The following is an 18811-nucleotide window of genomic DNA, read 5'->3' on the forward strand; positions in this document are numbered from 1 at the left end:
CTTGGAGAATTTTGAGCATTTCTTTACTAGTGTGTGAGATGAGCACAATTGTGTGGTAGTTTGAGCATTCTTTGGCATTGCTTTTCTTTGGGATTGGAATGGAGGCTGACCCTTTCCAGTCCTGTGGCCTCTGCTGCGTTTTCCAAATTTGCAGACATATTGAGTGCAGCACTTTGACAGCATCATCTCTCAGGATTTGAAACAGCTCAACTGGAATTCCATCACCTCCACTAGCTTTGTTCATAGTGATGCTTTCTAAGGCCCAGTTAACTTCACATTCCAGGATATCTGGCTGTAGGTGAGTGATCACACCATCGTGATTATCTGGGTCGTGAAGATCTTTTTTGTACAGCTCTCATATGTATTCTTGCCATCTCTTCTTAATAACTGCTGCTTCTGTTACATCCAGACCATTTCTGTCCTTTATCAAGCCCATCTTTGCATGAAAAATTCCCCTGGTATCTCTAATTTTCCTTAAGAGATCTCTAGTGTTTCCCATTCTGTTGTTTTCCTCTATTTCTTTGCTTGATAGCAGAGGAAGGCTTCTTTTCTCTCCTTGCTATTCTTTGGAACTCTGCATTCAAATGCTTATATCTTTCCTTTTCTCCTTTGCTTTTCACTTCTCTTCATTTCACAGCTATTTGTAAGACCTCCTCAGACAGCCATTTTGATTTTTTGCATTTCTTATCCATGGGGATGTTCTTGATCTCTGTTTCCTGTAAATGTCATGAACCTCCATCCATAGTTCATCAGGCACACTGTCTATCAGATCTAGTACCTTAAATCGATTTCTCATTTCCACTGCATAATCATAATGGATTTAATTTAGGTCATACCTGAATGGGCTAGTGGTTTTCCCTACTTTCTTGAATTTAGTCTGAATTTGGCAATAAGGAGTTCATGGTCTGAGCCACGGTCTGCTCCTGGTCTTGTTTTTGCTGACTGTATAGAGCTTCTCCATCTTTGTCTCCAAAGAACAGAATCAATCTGATTTCAGTGTTGACCATCTGGTGATGTCCATGTGTAGAGTATTCTCTTGTGTTTTTGGAAAAGGGTGTTTGCTATGACCATTGCTTTCTCTTGGCAAAACTCTGTTAGACTTTGCCCTGCTTCATTCTGTATTCCAAGGCCAAATTTGCCTGTTACTCCAGGTGTTTCTTGTCTTCCTACTTTTGCATTCCAGTCCCCTATAATGAAAAGGACATCTTTTTGGGGTGTTAGTTCTAAAAGGTCTTGTAGGTCTTCATAGAACCATTCAACTTCAACTTCTTCAGCATTACTGGTTGGGGCATAGACTTGGATTACTGTGATATTGAATGGTTTGCCTTGGAAACAAACAGAGGTCATTCTGTTGTTTTTAAGACTGCATCCAAGTGCTACATTTCGGACTCTTTTTTTTGACCATGATGGCTACTCCATTTTTTCTGAGGGATTCCTGCCCACAGAAGTAGACATAATGGTCATCTGAGTTAAATTCACCCATTCCAGTCCATTTTAGTTTGCTGATTCCTAGAATATCAACGTTCACTCTTGCCATCTCTTGTTTGACCACTTCCAATTTGCCTTGACTCATGGACCTGACATTCCAGGTTCCTATGCAATATTGCTGTTTACAGCATCGGACCTTGCTTCTATCACCAGTCATATCCACAGCTGGGTATTGTTTTTGCTTTGGCTTCATTCTTTTTGGAGTTATTTCTCCACTGATCTCCAGTAGCATATTTGACACCTACTGACCTGGGGAGTTCCTCTTTCATTATCTTATCATTTTGCCTTTTCATACTACTCATGGAGTTCTCAAGGCAAGAATACTGAAGTGGTTTGCCATTCCCTTCTCAAGTGGACCACATTCTGTCAGACCTCTTCACCATGACCCGCCCGTCCTGGTTGGCCCCACATGGCATGGCTTAGTTTCACCGAGTTAGACAAGGCTGTGGTCCGTGTGATCAGATTGGTTAGTTTTCTGTGTTTGTGGTTTCTGTGTGTCTGCCCTCTGATGCCCTCTCACAACACCTACCATGTTACTTGAGTTTCTCTTATGTTGGAAGTGTGGTATCTCTTCACAGCTCTTCCAGCAAAGGGCAGCTGCTGCTCCTTACCTTGGACGAGAGGTATCTCCTCACAGCCGCCCCTCCTGACCTTCAACTTGGAGTAGATCCTCTTGGCCCTCCTGTGCCCATGCAGAAACTGCCTGTATGTGATGGCTCTATCTTACTTGATTTTTTTTTTTTTAATGCTGTTCTTGGCTTTTACATTATTTTGCTGAAGTGCCATGTATCTTTCAGAGCCATAACAAAATATTTTTCATTTATATGTTGAAGAAATGAATAGTTATTCAATGTTTTGTAAATCTCAAGATGGAGACTGTGTGTTAGATCAATAGAATAGAAGCTGATATATAATGATTATTTACTTTATCAATGTTTTTAATAAAACATTGATAAAGCTTCTGTTATATAATCTACATATTATAGTTGCACTTATTATTCATGATCAGATTCAACTGTTTAATATATAAAGAATATAGATCTAATACATGATTTATATTGGACATTTTTCAGCAGATTCAATTGTCACTTAGTTCTTCAGATATTCACTATGCCCTTGAATACTATATAACTGAAAACTGAGACACAAAATTTCTAGAAAAAAAATGGTTGGAAGAAACAGATTAGTGGGTATAGCTATCAAAGAGAATTTTTGTATAAAGAAGGAGATTTGGAAGCTTAACAATAATAACTACTGAACTCTTAATATATGCTAGACTTTTTCAGTGAGGTCTACATATATTTCTCAGTTGTACACTTTGGAAAATGTTTCATTCAATCACCTGGAAAAAGAAGTCTATGAGTTAATATTATCTCCTTTTTTCAGATGAACAAAACTAATAAGTTGTGCATGTTGCCTAAGATCCCATTGCAACAACTGTGAAAAGCAGAATACTCTAAATCAAGTATGCTTCAATCTCATGAAAATAAATGGAGAAGCAGAAATAAAAGAATAAAAAGTAGTTTTAAAATGTTAGTGATTTAGAACAATCCAAAGTCAAGATCCTGATATAAAATCCAGAACAAATGACATATGAGTGTAAGAAAAATATTAGGATGAATTCCCTTATTTACCAGAAGCTCTGTCCTAACATAAAGGCAGGAGAGGATTTTTGGTCTTGATCACATAATAAATGATACGAGAATAATTTGAGTTATAACTGTTGGCATGAGTTGGTTTACTCTGTGGTGAAGATTATCTAGTGGGGCTACAGGCAGAAGCAAAGATACTTGCTAGAGGCAAGAGATTATGGTGATTTGGGTAAGATAAAGAGACATGATTGTTCAAATTCTGCACATATTTTCAGTTAGAGCCCACAGAATTGGTGAACAAATTAGATGTGAAAAAGGAGCTGTGGAACTTTCTCTCTAAAGATACCACGTTTTGAGGCTGCATAACAAATTATAGATATGGAAAATTGGTGATGCTTGTTTCCTAATAATTTGCCCATCTTCATCACATCTGGGGATTTCCAGGTGGTGCAGTTGTTAAAGAATCCATCTGCCAAAGCAGGAGACATGGGAGATGTGGGTTTGATCCCTGGGTAAAGACTATCCCATGGAGGAGGAAATGGCACTCCACTCTAGTATTCTTCCATGGAAAATCCCATGGACAGAGGAGCCTGATGGTCTACACTCCATGGGGCCAAAAAAGAGTCAGACATGACTGAGCACACACACACACACACACACACACACACCTTTTTAAAAGATTATTTTGTTCATTAGGCTTAAATTATTATAGCTTTTAGAGGTAATATCTTTTTAAATGTATATGTTCATGGAGGATCTAACTACAGCATTTTACAAAATATAGTGAAATCCCCTGAAGTAAAAAACTATATTACAACTTTTGAGACTTGAAGAAATTAAAAAATAAATGCCTAATTTAAAAATATAAAAACATTTCTTAGTAAATGTTTTATCATGAGCAAAGGAATTTCAAATATCCTTATACAGGTTTTCACTCAGAGAAACATGTTAGAGTATCCATTATTCAATTGTATAGTCTCTTGCATCCAACAAAATACGATTTGTAGGATTGCAACAGGCTATTTTATGTATACACGTAATTCTGGTAAATCCACTAATTTCTAAAGTATAGTCCAAGAGAAATACTTGAACTCTTGACTGTGGTATTCAACCACATGTCCTTCCCTAGTGGCTCAGGGGTAAAGAATCTGCCTGCAATGCAAGAGATGCAGGAGATGTGGGTTTGATCCCTGAGTTGGGAAGATCCACTGGAAAAATGCATGGTAGCCCACTCCTATGTTCTTGCTTTCAGAATCCTATGGACAGAGGAGCCTGGTAGGCTATGATCCATAGGGTTGCCAAGAGTCAGGCATGACTGAAGAGACTTAGTATGTATGCATGCACTGAACTATACTGTGAAAAGTAAAGAGGAACTAAAGGATCTCTTGATGAGGGTGAAAGAAGGGAGTGGAAATGCTGGCTTGAAACTTAACATTCAAAATGCTAAGATAATGGCATCCAGTCCCATCATCTCATGGCAAATAGAAGGGGGAAAGTGGAAGGAGTGTCAATTTGTTTTCCCTTGTGTTCCAAAATCACTGCATGGTGATTGCAGTCTTGAAATTAAAAGATAATTGCTCCTTGGAAGGAAAGCCATGACAAACTTAGCATATCAAAGGCAAAAACCTCACTTAGCCAGCAAAGATCTGAATATGCCAAATCAATGGTTTTTACAGTAGTCATGTACAGATGTGAGAGTTGGACCATAAAGAAGGCTGAGAGCTGAAGAACTGATTCTTTCATATTGTGGTGCTGGAGAGGGCTGATACTGAAGCTGAAGCTCCAATACTTGGCCACCTGATGCAAACAGGTGACTCATTGTAAAAGACCATGATGCTGGGAAAGATTGAAGGCAAAAGGAGAAGGGGGTAACAGAATATGAGATGGTTGGATGGCATCACCAACTCAAAGAATAAGAATTTGAGCAAACTCCAGGAGATAATGGAAGACAGAGAAACCTTGCATGCTACAGTCCATGGACTTGCAAAGAATAGGACATGACGTCATGAATGAAAAACAATAAGAACAACAAACTGAACTAAAGGAAAGATGGAAAAGAAGTTTCACCAAATTTTATTTTGAAAATAAGATATGATGTCATATCATATGATAAAAATATCTAATTCTGTGAATCTAAAAACATTTTATTTGTTTCTGTAGTATCCATGTTATCTGTATATAAATTTTAAAAATGCTGAAAATATTTTATGAATATAATTTTCTCAGTTCAGTTCAGTTGTTCATTTGTGTCCGATTTTTTGTGACCCCATGAATCACAGCATGCCTGGCCTCCCTGTCCATTACCAACTCCAACAGTTTACTCAAACTCACGTCCATCGAGTCAGTGATGCCATTCAGACATCTCATCCTCTGTTGTCCCCTTCTCCTCCTTCCCCCAATCCTTCCCAGCATCACGGTCTTTTCCAAAGAGTAAACTTTTCGCATTAGGTGGCCAAAGTATTGGAGTTTCAGCTTTAGTATCAGTCCTTCCAAAGAACATCCAGGACTGACCTCCTTTAAGATGGACTGGTGGGATCTCCTTGCAGTCCAAGGAACTCTCAAGAGTCTTCTCCAACACCACAGTTCAAAACCATCTATTCTTCAGCTCTCAGCTTTCTTCACAGTCCAACTCTCACATCCATACATGACACCCTTACAAATACACATATTCCAGAACAATGCATGCACCAAAATTCTTGGTGTGTTAAAACTAACAGCTTACACAACATTCCAAGGACAAGACTGAAGTTTGTTTAAAACTAAATATGTGGTTAAGTACAGTGCTTCGACATAAATAGTTTCAGACTATTCAAATATCTAATTTCTTGGTAGAATCAAATTTTATACCTGGGAGATAAAGAATTTAATTTTTTATATTTTCAGTCAGTTGTTAATACCTTGTCTTTGAGAATAAATGGTATTAAACGCTCCTTGAAAATGTGTTAGCATTAGTCACTCAGTCATGTCTAAGTCTTTGCAACTCCATGAACTATAGCCCACCAGGATCCTCTGTCCATGGAATTCTCCAGGCAAGAACACTGGAGTGGGTGCCATTCCCTTCCCCAGGGGATCTTCCTGACCCAGGGATAGAACCCAGGTCCCCTGAACTGCAGGCAGATTCTTTACCATCTGAGACACAAGTGAAGCCCCATACCTCTATTATCAATTTGTATCAGATCAATTCATAATGAATATTTATACATATTGATATTAACTGAGTGTACTTTGCCAATGATAAATCTTGCTCTAATTATACTTAGTTTACTGTAGAAATAATGCAGAATTTAGAAAGCATATATATCTGGAGTGTATTCGGAGATAAAATAATATCAATAAGTCCATTTTAGGTTTTTCTTTCAAAATACCTGAGGGTAGTTTTTCATTTAAGCTGTTTGTAAACCAGATGTCTACTGTGATTCACTGTCAAACTATCAGTGGAACAAATATGATTTTCAGAATAAAGGAGAGAAACAAGCTCTGAGTCAAAATTTGGGGAACACCCCCTTAAATCAAACTTAATCTTAGCCTTTATAAGACTTGATGATACATCTAATTACATTGCAGGTTTATATGGTTCTTAGTTTCATGAACTCATGAAAGAACATCTGGTTTGCTGTACTAAAATCATATTTTTATTTCTCTTTTCTTCTGCAAGGGAGTTAAATAAATGGTGGCAGTTTTTACTTTTATACTGATGGACTCGTTTACCTTGTCATTTGATACACCATATGGTACCTAGGTGGAAATGATGCAACATTTACAAAATGAATTGTGACAACCATATTGATTTAATATCAGACATCTTAAATTAGGTTAGTCAGCACTGAAGCTTTTTAGAGCTCACTTTTTGTAAACTTGATTCCTTATTGATATCATTACTTATTGTTTTCCTTCAGTTAGCTAATCATCTCTTTATCCACCAATGTGTTAAAGTACCGTGTGATTTAGTGATAGTTTCAACTTGACTTTCTTCATATATGTGAATAGCATAGAGATTACATTTACTTGTTTTTGAAAGTTTTAAAACAAAATGAAAAAGAAAAAGACCTTTAAACTTAAACTCCTCATAACAATCTTTCATATTTTTGCTACTTGGTATTTCTTCAACTCATGAACTTACTTAATATTTTCTTCCATATCAAGTAGTTTTGTAGGTTTGATCCAAATTATTGTATTAAGTTTAAAAAAAAAGAGAAAGATTTTGATTTTCAACTGCATTTAAAATACATTTAACTCATAACCTAATGTGTAAACCAAGGTTTTAGTTATTGTTATAATAATATTATAATAATAATTAATTATAATAATATTATTTGCACATTATGCTAGCTTCACATTTTTAAATATTGGTAATAATTCATGATGAATGCTGGACTGGAAGAAGCACAAGCTGGAATCAAGATCACCAGGAGAAATATCAATAACCTCAAATATGCAGATGACACCACCCTATGGCAGAAAGTGAAGAGGAACTCAAAAGCCTCTGGATGAAAGTGAAAGAGGAGAGTGAAAAAGTTGCCTTAAAGCTCAACATTCAGAAAACGAAGATCATGGCATCTGGTCCCATCACTTCATGGCAAATAGATGGAGAAACAGTGGAAACAGTGCCGACTTTATTTTTTTTTTGGCTTCAAAATCACTGCAGACGGTGACTGCAGCTGTGAAATTAAAAGATGCTTACTCCTTGGAAGAAAGTTATGACCAATCTAGAGAGCATATTGAAAAGCATAGACATTACTTTGCCAACAAAGGTCTGTCTAGTCAAGGCTATGGTTTATCCAGTGGTCATGGATGCATGTGAGTGTTGGACTGTGAAGAAGGCTGAGTGCTGAAGAATTGATGCTTTTGAACTGTGGTGTTGGAGAAGACTCTTGAGAGTCCCTTGGACTGCAAGGAGACCCAACCAGTATGTTCTAAAAGAGATCAGTCCTAGGTGTTCATTGGAAGGACTAATGCTGAAGCTGAAACTCCAGTACTTTGGCCACCTCATGCGAAGAGTTGACTCACTGGAAAAGACTCTGAGGCTGAGAGGGATTGGGGGCAGGAGGAGAAGGGGACGACAGAGGATGAGATGGCTGGATGGCATCACGGACTCGATGGACATGGGTCTGGGTGAACTCTGGGATTTGGTGATGGACAGGGAGGCCTGGCATGTTGCAGTTCATGGGGTCACAAAGAGTTGGACACGACTGAGCGACTGAACTTAACTTAACTGAATAATTCTGTGCCAATTTATTTTCCCACCAACAGTGCACAAGAGGATTCCTTTTGTCCACATGATCATGTGCTCTTATCTTTTATCTTGATTACAAGTGTAAGATGATATCTCATTATGGTTTTGATTTGCCTTTTCCTGATGATTGGTGAAGCTGACCATTTTTTATATGCCTGTTGGTCATTTGTGTGTCTCTTTTTTTATTGCTGTTTTTTATTCACTAAGTTACTTTCAACTCTTTGCGACCCATGGACTGTAGCCCACCAGGCTCCTCAGTCTATGGGATTTTTCAGGCAAGAATACTGAATGGCTTGCCATTTTCTTCTCCAAAGAATCTTCCTGGCCCAGGGATTGAACAAACCCATGTCTCCTGCTTGGCAGGTGGATTCTTTACCAGTGAGCCAACGGGAAAGCCCAAGTGTCTATTTGGGCAGTGTCTGTTCACATACTTTGCTCATTTTAAAATCAGGTTGTTTGTTTCAACCATATGGAAAACCATATGAAGCCTCTTCACAGATTTAGAAATAAAACATTTTTATGATCTAGCTATCCCTTGTCTGGTATATATACAAAGATAATGAAATCAAGATCTTGAAGAGATATCTACATTTCCATTATATTCCATCATTATTCACAGTCAATATATGGACTCAAACTAAATGTTCACCAATGGATGAATGGATAAACAGATTGTGGTACATTTATATATACACAGTGGAATATTATTCAGCCTTAAAAATGAAGGAAATACTGTCAATTGTGAGCACATGTACAATCATGAAGAACATTGTGTGTGTTAGTCACTCAGTCACATACAACTCTTTGTGGCCCCATGGACTGTAGCCCATGGCTCCTGTATCCATGGAATTCTCCAGGCAAGAATACTAGAGTGGATTGCCATTCCCTTCTCCAGGGGATCTTCCCTACCTAGGGATCGGACACTGGTCTCCTGCATTGCAGGCAGTTTCCTTACCATCTGAGCTAGGCAAAGCGAAATTAGCCAAAGGTAGAAAGACAAATACTGCATGATTTTGGGTACATGTGGAATCTAAAAGAGTTAAATCACAGAAGCAGAAAGTTGAATGGTGGTTATCAGGGACTTGGGAGTGGAGAAAATAAGAAGATATTGTTTAAGGGTTATGAAGTTTATTCTATAAGGTACATAAGTTCTGGAGCTCTAATGTACGATAGTGTGACTATAGTTCACAATTTGGTACTGTATACTTGAAATTTGCCAATTAGAGTAAATCTTGAGTGTTCTCACCACACACACACATACATACAAACACAAAAAAAAATAGAAATAGTAACTATATGAGGTGATGAGTATACTAAGTAGCTTGAACATGATGATTATTTTACAGTGTATGTATACAAATATTAAATTATCAGGTTGTACATCTTAAATATGTACAATTTAATATTTTTACACACTTAAATAAAGATAGAAAATAAAATAAACTATTAATATGCAAATCCAGTTTCCAAAGTCTAAACATCTCATTTAAAATTATAGAATAAGTTACATTAATGTGGCTACATCAGTATAAATCATATTCAGATTTATCTTGGTTTGAAATAATTATCTGTGATTTATCTATTTTGTAACTTTATTCAAAACCATTTCTAATTTACTCAAACTCATTAATCATATCTATTATTTTCTATATCTCTTCAATTTCAATTTTTGTCTTTATCATTTTTTACCTGTAATTTTCTTAGTTACTCTGTGTGCTGCTGCTGCTGCTAGGTCAGTCGTGTCCAACTCTGTGCGGCCCCATAGACAGCAGTCCACCAGGCTCCCCCGTCCCTGGGATTCTCCAGGCAAGAACACTGGAGTGGGTTGCCATTTCCTTCTCCAATGCATGAAAGTGAAAAGTGAAATTGAAGTCGCTCAGTCGTGTCCAACTCTTAGCGACCCCATGGACTGCAACTTACCAGGCTCCTCCACCCATGAGATTTTCCAGGCAAGAGTACTGGAGTGGGGTGCCATTGTCTTGTACTAGTGGGTATTAAAAATTTTTAACTGACACAAATTGATATGGTTAATTTTTTCAGTTCGACTAAACTATGCTGTTATTTATTTATTTTTTTGTGTGTGGGGGGGTGCAGATCAATTAACAGTTAACTCAGTGGATTTTGAGTAAAGCAGACTATCTTTCATAGGTCTCATCCTATCAATTTGAAGGGCTTAGTAGGAAAAAATGAAAAAACAAACAAAATTGATCTCTCTGGAGGAAGAGGAAATTTTGCCTGACAACTCCCTTGGGATTCAAGCTATACTATCAACTGTATCTTCAGTCTGCTGGTATACCCTTCAGATTTTCAATGTGCTAGCCTCCACAATCTCATGAACCATTTTTTTTTAAAACAGATACCTCCCTGCACCAATTTATACATATCTATAGCCTATGAAAAGGAAAATAGATAGGATATCAAAAGAGGAACTCCCCAGGTCATTGAAGTGAAGTGAAGTCACTCAGTCGTGTCCAACTCTTTGCGACCCCATGGACTGTAGCCTACCAGGCTTCTCCGTCCATGGGATTTTCCAGGCAAGAATACTGGAGTGGGTTACCATTTCCTTCTCCAGGGGATCTTCCCGACCCAGGGCATTAGGTGCCCAATATGCTACTGGAAATCAGTGAAGAAATAACTCCAGAAAGAATGAAGGGATGGAGCCAAAGCAAAAAAAAATACCCCATTGTGGATGTGACTGGTGATAGAAGCAAGATCTGATTCTGTGAAGAGCAATATTGCATAGGAACCTGGAATGTCAGGTCCACGAATCAAGGCAAATTGGAAGTGGTCAAACAAGAGATGGCAAGGGTGAACGTCGACATTCTAGGAATCAGAGAACTAAAATGGACTGGAATGGGTGAATTTAACTCAGATGACCATTATATTTACTTCTGCGGGCAGGAATCCCTCAGAAGAAATGGAGTAGCCATCGTGGTCAACAAAAAGAGTCCAAAATGCAGCACTTTGATGCAATCTCAAAAACGACAGAATGATCTCTGTTCATCTCCAAGACAAAGCATTCAATATCACAGTTATGCAAGTCTCTGCTCCAAGCAGTAATGCTGAAGAAGCTGAAGTTGAACGGTTTTATGAAGACCTACAAGACCTTTTAGAACTAACACCCAAAAAAGATGTCCTTTTCATTATAGGGGACTGGAATACAAAAGTAGAAAGTCAAGAAACACCTGGAGTAACAGGCAAATTTGGCCTTGGAATGCGGAATGAAGCAGGGAAAGACTAATAGAGTTTTGCCAAGAAAATGCACTGGTCATAATAAACACCCTCTTTCAACAACACAAGAGAAGACTCTACATATGGACATCACCAGATGGTCAACACCAAAATCAGATTTATTATAGTCTATGTAGCCAAAGATGGAGAAGCTCTATACAGTCAACCAAAACAAGACCAGGAGCTGACTGTGGCTCAGATCATGAAATCCTTATTACCAAATTCAGACTTAAATTGAAGGAAGTAGGGGAAACTGCTAGACCATTCAGGTATGACCTAAATCAAATCCCTTATGATTATACAGTGGAAGTGAGAAACAGATTTCTGGGCCTAGATCTGATAGATAGAGTGCCTGATGAACTATGGAATGAGGTTCGTGACATTGTACAGGAGACAGGGATCAAGACCATCCCCATGGGAAAAAAAATGCAAAAAAGCAAAATGTCTGTCTGGGGAGGCCTTACAAATAGCTGTGAAAAGAAGAGAGGTGAAAAGCAACAGAGAAAAGGAAAGATATAAGCGTCTGAATGCAGAGTTCCAAAGAATAGCAAGAAGAGATAAGAAAGCCTTCTTCAACGATCAATGCAAAGAAATAGAGGAAAACAATAGAGTGGGAAAGACTAGAGATCTCTTCAAGAAAATTAGAGATACCAAAGGAATATTTCATGCAAAAATGGGCTCAATAAAAGACAGAAATTGTATGGACCTAACAGAAGCAGAAAATATTAAGAAGAGGTGGCAAGAATACATGGAAGCACTCTACAAAAAAGATCTTCACAACCCAGATAATCATGATGTGATCACTAATCTAGAGCCAGACATCTTTGAAAGTGAAGTCAAGTGGGCCTTAGAAAGCATCACTACGAATAAAGGTAGTGGAGGTGATGGAATTCCAGTTGAGCTGTTTCAAATCCTGAAAGTTGATGCTGTGAAAGTGCTAGTGGAGGTGATGGAATTCCAGTTGAGCTGTTTCAAATCCTGAAAGATGATGCTGTCAAAGTGCTGCACTCAATATGCCAGCAAATTTGGAATACTCAGCAGCGGCCACAGGACTGGAAAAGGTCAGTTTTCATTCCAATCCCAAAGAAAGGCAATGCCAAGGAATCCTCAAACTACCACACAATTGCACTCATCTCACATGCTAGTAAGTAATGCTCAAAATTCTCCAAGCTAGGCTTCAGCAATACGTGAACCATGAACTCCGTGATGCTCAAGCTGGTTTAAGAAAAGGCAGAGGAACCAGAGATTAAATTGCCAACATCTGTTGGATCATGGAAAAAGCAAGAGAGTTCCAGTAAAACATCTATTTCTGCTTTATTGACTATGCCAAAGCCTTTGACTGTGTGGATCACAATGAACTGTGGAAAATTCTGAAAGAGATGGGAATACCAGACCACCTGACCTGCCTCTTGAGAAATCTATATGCAGGTCAGGAAGCAAGAGTTAGAACTGGGCATGGAACAACAGACTGGTTCCAAATAGGAAAAGGAGTACGACAAGGCTATATATTGTCACCTTGCTTATTTAACTTATATGCAGAGTACATCATGAGAAATGCTGGACTGGAAGAAACACAAGCTGGAATCAAGATTGTGGGAGAAATATCAATAACCTCAGTTATGCAGATGACACCACCCTTATGCCAAAAAGTGAAGAGGAGCTAAAAAGCCTCTTGATGAAAGTGAAAGAGGAGAGTGAAAAACTTGGCTTAAAGCTCAACATTCGGAAAATGAAGATCGTGGCATCCGGTCCCATCACTTCATGGGAAATAGATGGGGAAACAGTGGAAACAGTGCCAGACTTTATCTTATTTTTTTTTTTTATTTTTGGCTCCAAAATCACTGCAGATGGTGACTGCAGCCATGAAATTAAAAGATGCTTACTCCTTGGAAGAAAAGTTATGACCAACCTGGATAGTATATTCAAAAGCAGAGACAATACTTTGCCAACAAAAGTCCGTCTAGTCAAGGTTATGTTTTTTCCTGTGGTCATGTATGGATGTGAGAGTTGGACTGTGAAGAAGGCTGAGCACTGAATAATTGATGCTTTTAAACTGTGGTGTTGGAGAAGACTCTTGAGAATCCCTTGGACTGCAAGGAGATCCAACCAGTCCATTCTGAAGGAGATCAACCCTGGGATTTCTTTGGAAGGAATGATGCTAAAGCTGAAGCTCCAGTACTTTGGCCACCTCATGAGAAGAGTTGACTCTTTGGAAAAGACTCTGAGGCTGGGAGGGATTGGGGGCAGGAGGAGAAGGGGACGACTGAGGATGAGATGGTTGGATGGCATCACCGACTTGATGGATGTGAATCTGAGTGTATTCCAGGAGTTGGTGATGGACAGGGAGGCCTGGAGTGCTGCAATTCATGGGTTCGCAAAGAGTCAGACAGGACTGAACGACTGAACTGAACTGAGAGCCTATGGATTCTGTTTCTCTTTACTGTTATACTTTTCCTCCTGGTCACTATTTAAATGCATGTCATAGAAGTTGAAATGTAGCTTTTACATCATATATATACATATATATACATATATATATACATATATATATACATACATATATATATATATATATATATATATATATATATATATATATATATAGGACGTGGGCGGGGGATTCCCCTGGTGGCTCAAATGGTAAAGAATCCACCTGCAATGCAAGGGACATGGGTTCAATCCCTCGGTTGGGAAGATCCCCTGGAGCAGAGCATGGCAACCCACTCCAATAGTCTTGCATTGAGAATTCCCATGGATAGAGGAGCCTGGCAGATATTATTGAGTGACCAAGCACAGCACATATATGTTTTTAAAGAAACTCTGCAATATGCATTTCTATTTCCCGAATTACCTATTTTTTTTAAATTAGAGGTATTAAGTTTTCCTGTGAAAAAAATCTTTGTTATTAAATATATTGAGCTGAAAAAATACACATAAATTATGTGTATGGTGTATTTAATGCCTGACCAGAAGGTAGAGAATTCTGTCCTGTCACTGAGAACATCACTGGTGTCTCAAGAAACTGTATACAAAGACCACATACTTTTTATTGCAAAATTAGAGTGATAGAAAGCAGATTAATAGTTAGCAGGACCAGTGGTTAGAGAATGAAACTGACTGAAGATAGAATAAGGAAACTCTTTGGAATGATGAAAATATCATGATAATGACAGTGGTTGTACCTCATTTGTCAAAATTAATTCAATTATACACTTACGTTTTGTAAATTTTATTTAATTATTTTCTCCATCTTGATTTAACAGTAAAAGAGAAGAATTGCTTAAAGAATGTTTTAATACTCTAACAATGCCTTCCTCTCATTTTTCATTCATTCAAAAAAACCAACTGAGGGCTAAGACTATGAATGATTTTGGTAGGCCCTCGGGTATCTAATTGAATGAAATAAGGTATATCCTGATAAAGGCTTAAAAATCCTCTTCTTTATTATCAAACTTCAATGGCTGTAGGAAAAGAGGTTCTGGTTCCAGGAACCAATTTGTTTCTTCAGCAAAGTATTTTACTTTCACTTCTGTACATGACATATTAATCAAAGAAGAGTATAGTCGTTGAGGAAAAGTATTTGTGAATAAAAACAGAAAAGAAAACACAGAAACAATGACAAAAGAGGAAAAAGAAAGAGCATTCGTGTTTTTGTATGTGTGTGACTGTGTTTGTGTGACAGATATTGAGAGAAAAAGATAGCAAAAAAAAAAAAAGATTGAGAGAGAGACATATATAGAGAGAGACTGAAGACCGTAGGAAAGAGTTTGAGATGATTGAGCAAAAAAAAAAAAAAAAAAAAAAAAAAGCTGTTAATGAAGTGCTAGCTTTATACTGAGGTTAGAGTGTACGGTGATGTGTGTCTCTGTGATATGAAGAGCATGATATATCACTGAGCTTCAGTTATACTATTTTGGTAAGTACTAGAAACTTTAGTTCTGTAAGAAAAGACAAGAAATACTACTAGACTGAACAGGTATCTATTTTTCTCTTCTTATTGCAAAATCATTGGTTTCTTTTCCTTTTTATCTTGACCTACAGGTTTCCTTTCATCATGACTCACAGTGGCAACACTGTAGTATTTTCCTCACCAGCGACCAGAATGTTAGTCATTAAATCCAAATGTGGTCACTTTATGGGAAATTCCTCCTGAGACTCATTTCTAGGAAGATACATTTCCTCGCCTTTGAAATAAATGTATTGAGATTCTCTTCACAGTACTGCATTACCTAACTAGATGTATGTATGTGTGCATGCTAGATCACTTCAGTCGTCTCCAACTCTTGGCAACCCTACAGACTGTATCCTGCCAGGCTCCTCTGTCCATGGGATTCTCTAGCCAAGAATACTAGAGTGAGTTGCCAAGCCATCCTCCAGGGTATCTTCCCAACCCAGGAATTGAACCAGAGTCTATTAGGTCTCCTACATTGGCAGGCAGGTTCTTTACCACTAGCACCGCCTGGGAAGTGTACCTAACTAGGTATGCATTGTTAAAAATCCAACTAAGTTGTCATATAGCAGAAAGTCTGATGACTTACTTTCCATACAAACAATCTGGGTGCCCTGTTCTGGGTTCCTCTCTCAGAAGGAAAATATTCCCTAGAACCCAATATAGGAACTCAGAATTAACATATGAAAGTCAATAGAGAGACTCAGAGTGAACATGGGAAACACTTAACCCAGAACTCTTAGATCCTGCCCTTTTTCATTGCTTCTGTACCCTCAGGAGCGTGGTTAGGGGTGGGAGGTAAGAGATTGGGGGCTCGGGGGTGGGGGTGGGGGTAGGGGGCACGTTTCTTTAGTTCTCAAGGTCCTCCCCAAAGCATAGAACAATGCTGAATAATTCCATTAGTATCAGCTTCAATTCTGATGCACAATAAGATCATTTGGGGTTCACTGCAAATTTACTGACTCTTAAAACCTTTTGCTGGTAAGACTGGGGTATCTTTGTTTAAAAACCTTAGGTCATTGGGAATTTATGTCCTTGACAAAGACTTGTCAGTTTAGAATTTTTTTCCTGCTTACTTTGAACTTGAAATGTACTCATTTACTGTCTTATGACTGCTGGATTCTGCTGTTTGCCACCACACAGTTGCAATAAAGATAAATCTGTATCAATGTGCTTCCCCTCTAAGGTAAGGCATTAAAAGTCCATTCTCTTGGCAACATTCTTAAGGAGTGACACTAACTGATAAATATTTAGGCACTGTAGAAGTATAGTGAGACAGATTATTTAGACTGGGTGATTTTTTTAAGGTTCCTAAAATTATAGTAGCTTCCCTGGTAGCTCAGCTGGTAAAGAATCCATCTGCAATGCAGGAGACCCCAGTTTGATTCCTGGGTTGCGAAGATCCCCTGAGAAGGACAGGCTATCCACTCCAGTATTCTAGGGCTTCCCTGGTGGCTCAAATAGTAAAGAATCCACCTGCAATGTGAGAGACATATAAATATAGCATGTGAACAGCTATCATTCTGCCTTGTATAGGTTCTAAATATCATCCATGTTGAATGAATTAAATAGCTTCTGTTAGTAGCATTCAGAAGAAACCCTTGTGTTAAAAAAAATAGTTACAATGATATATAAATAATTTACACCATTAGCTTACAATTTAAATGTCAATCAAAATAAAGGTAGATGAAAGTGCATCTTTACAAGCAAAATCATGTTGCAAAATAATTTTTGCATGATATTCACTTTCAAAAGCATTGATGAGATGAATATACACATGTTAGAAAGTTTCTGATAGAAAGAGCATGGCTTGCATAGCTTAATAAATTTAAAAATATGTATATATTAGACAAAATTAGATAATGTGAGTTTAAAACCAAGAAACTCTGAGTGAAATAAAAATCTAAAGCCATATTGAAATTTATAATACATTTACATCAAATATTTATAAAAACTTATATTTGTAGTCAAGATTCACTACTCTACAATGATTCTCTAGATTATGAGTAGAAAAGACTTCACATATTTTGCTTTCTTATGTCACACATTTATACCATCATGTCCAGAGGAAATTAAGGAGTAAATATTTTTTCTTCAAGTCTAAATTGCTAATTCCAAAGAGAAAAAATTTAAAAGAAGATAACTCATATATATGCACATTTTAATCATATGCTTTTATTCTTGTGTAAGTGTTGAGATTTTATTTAAGGGAGACAAAATATACACAAAATTATGATAAATTTGATGAATATTGTAATAATTACCTAACAATAATGAATATCCAGAAATGAATCCAGAAAGGAGTCTTGGAAGAAGAAATTAGCATCTGAACATCAGACTAGGAATAATTTATACATTGGTAAGAATTTGACATTTGTGGATGGAGGGAAAATATTGCAGAGATACATCAGTGAAATATGTTACTACTTCAGAAATATATGAATTGGCTTTGGTTTGGGGTAAATAAAAGTGAAAAGAGAAATATGGGTGACAAGGAGAAATGTTTAATTTTATTAGGACATTGGCTCATGATACCAAACCAATCATGGAGCATTTAAAATTGTATTATGTCTGGAAAAAAAGAAATATAATATGATATCTCTTTAACCAAAAAGGATTAAAGTGCTGTACTCAATATGCCAGCAAATCTGGTAAACTAGCAGTGGCCACAGGACTGGAAAAGGTCAGCTTGCATTCCTATTCCAAAGAAAGGCAATGCCAAAGAATGTTCAAACTTCTGTAAAATTGCTCTCATTTCACATGCTGGCAAGGTAATGTTCAAAATTATTCAAGCTAGGCTTCAACTGTATGTGAACTGAGAATTTCCAGATAAACAAGCTAGTTTTAGAAAATGTAGAGGAACCAGAGATCAAATTGCCAACATCCATTGGATCATAGAGAAAGCATAAGAATTCCAAAAAAAAAAAAAAAATCTACTTCTACTTCATTGACTACACTAAATCTTTGTGGATTACAAAAAACTGGAAAATTCATGAAGAGATGGGAATACCAGATCATCTGACCTGCTGCCTGAAAAACTAGTATGCAGGTTAAGAAGCAACAGTTAGATTCTGACATGGAACAACAGAGGATAGAAAATTGGAAAAGGAGTACAACTAAGCTGTGTACTGTCACCCTGCTTATTTCACTTCTATGCAGGGTTCAGATCAGTTCAGTATCTCAGTCGTGTCTGACTCTTTGCGACCCCATGAATTGCAGCACGCCAGGCCTCCCTATCCATCACCAACTCCTGGAGTTCACTCAGACTCATCTCCATCGAGTCAGGGATGCCATCCAGCCATCTCATCCTTTGCCATC

Source organism: Capra hircus, chromosome 1 (genome assembly GCF_001704415.2).
Source record: "Capra hircus breed San Clemente chromosome 1, ASM170441v1, whole genome shotgun sequence".
Lineage (NCBI taxonomy): Eukaryota > Metazoa > Chordata > Mammalia > Artiodactyla > Bovidae > Capra > Capra hircus.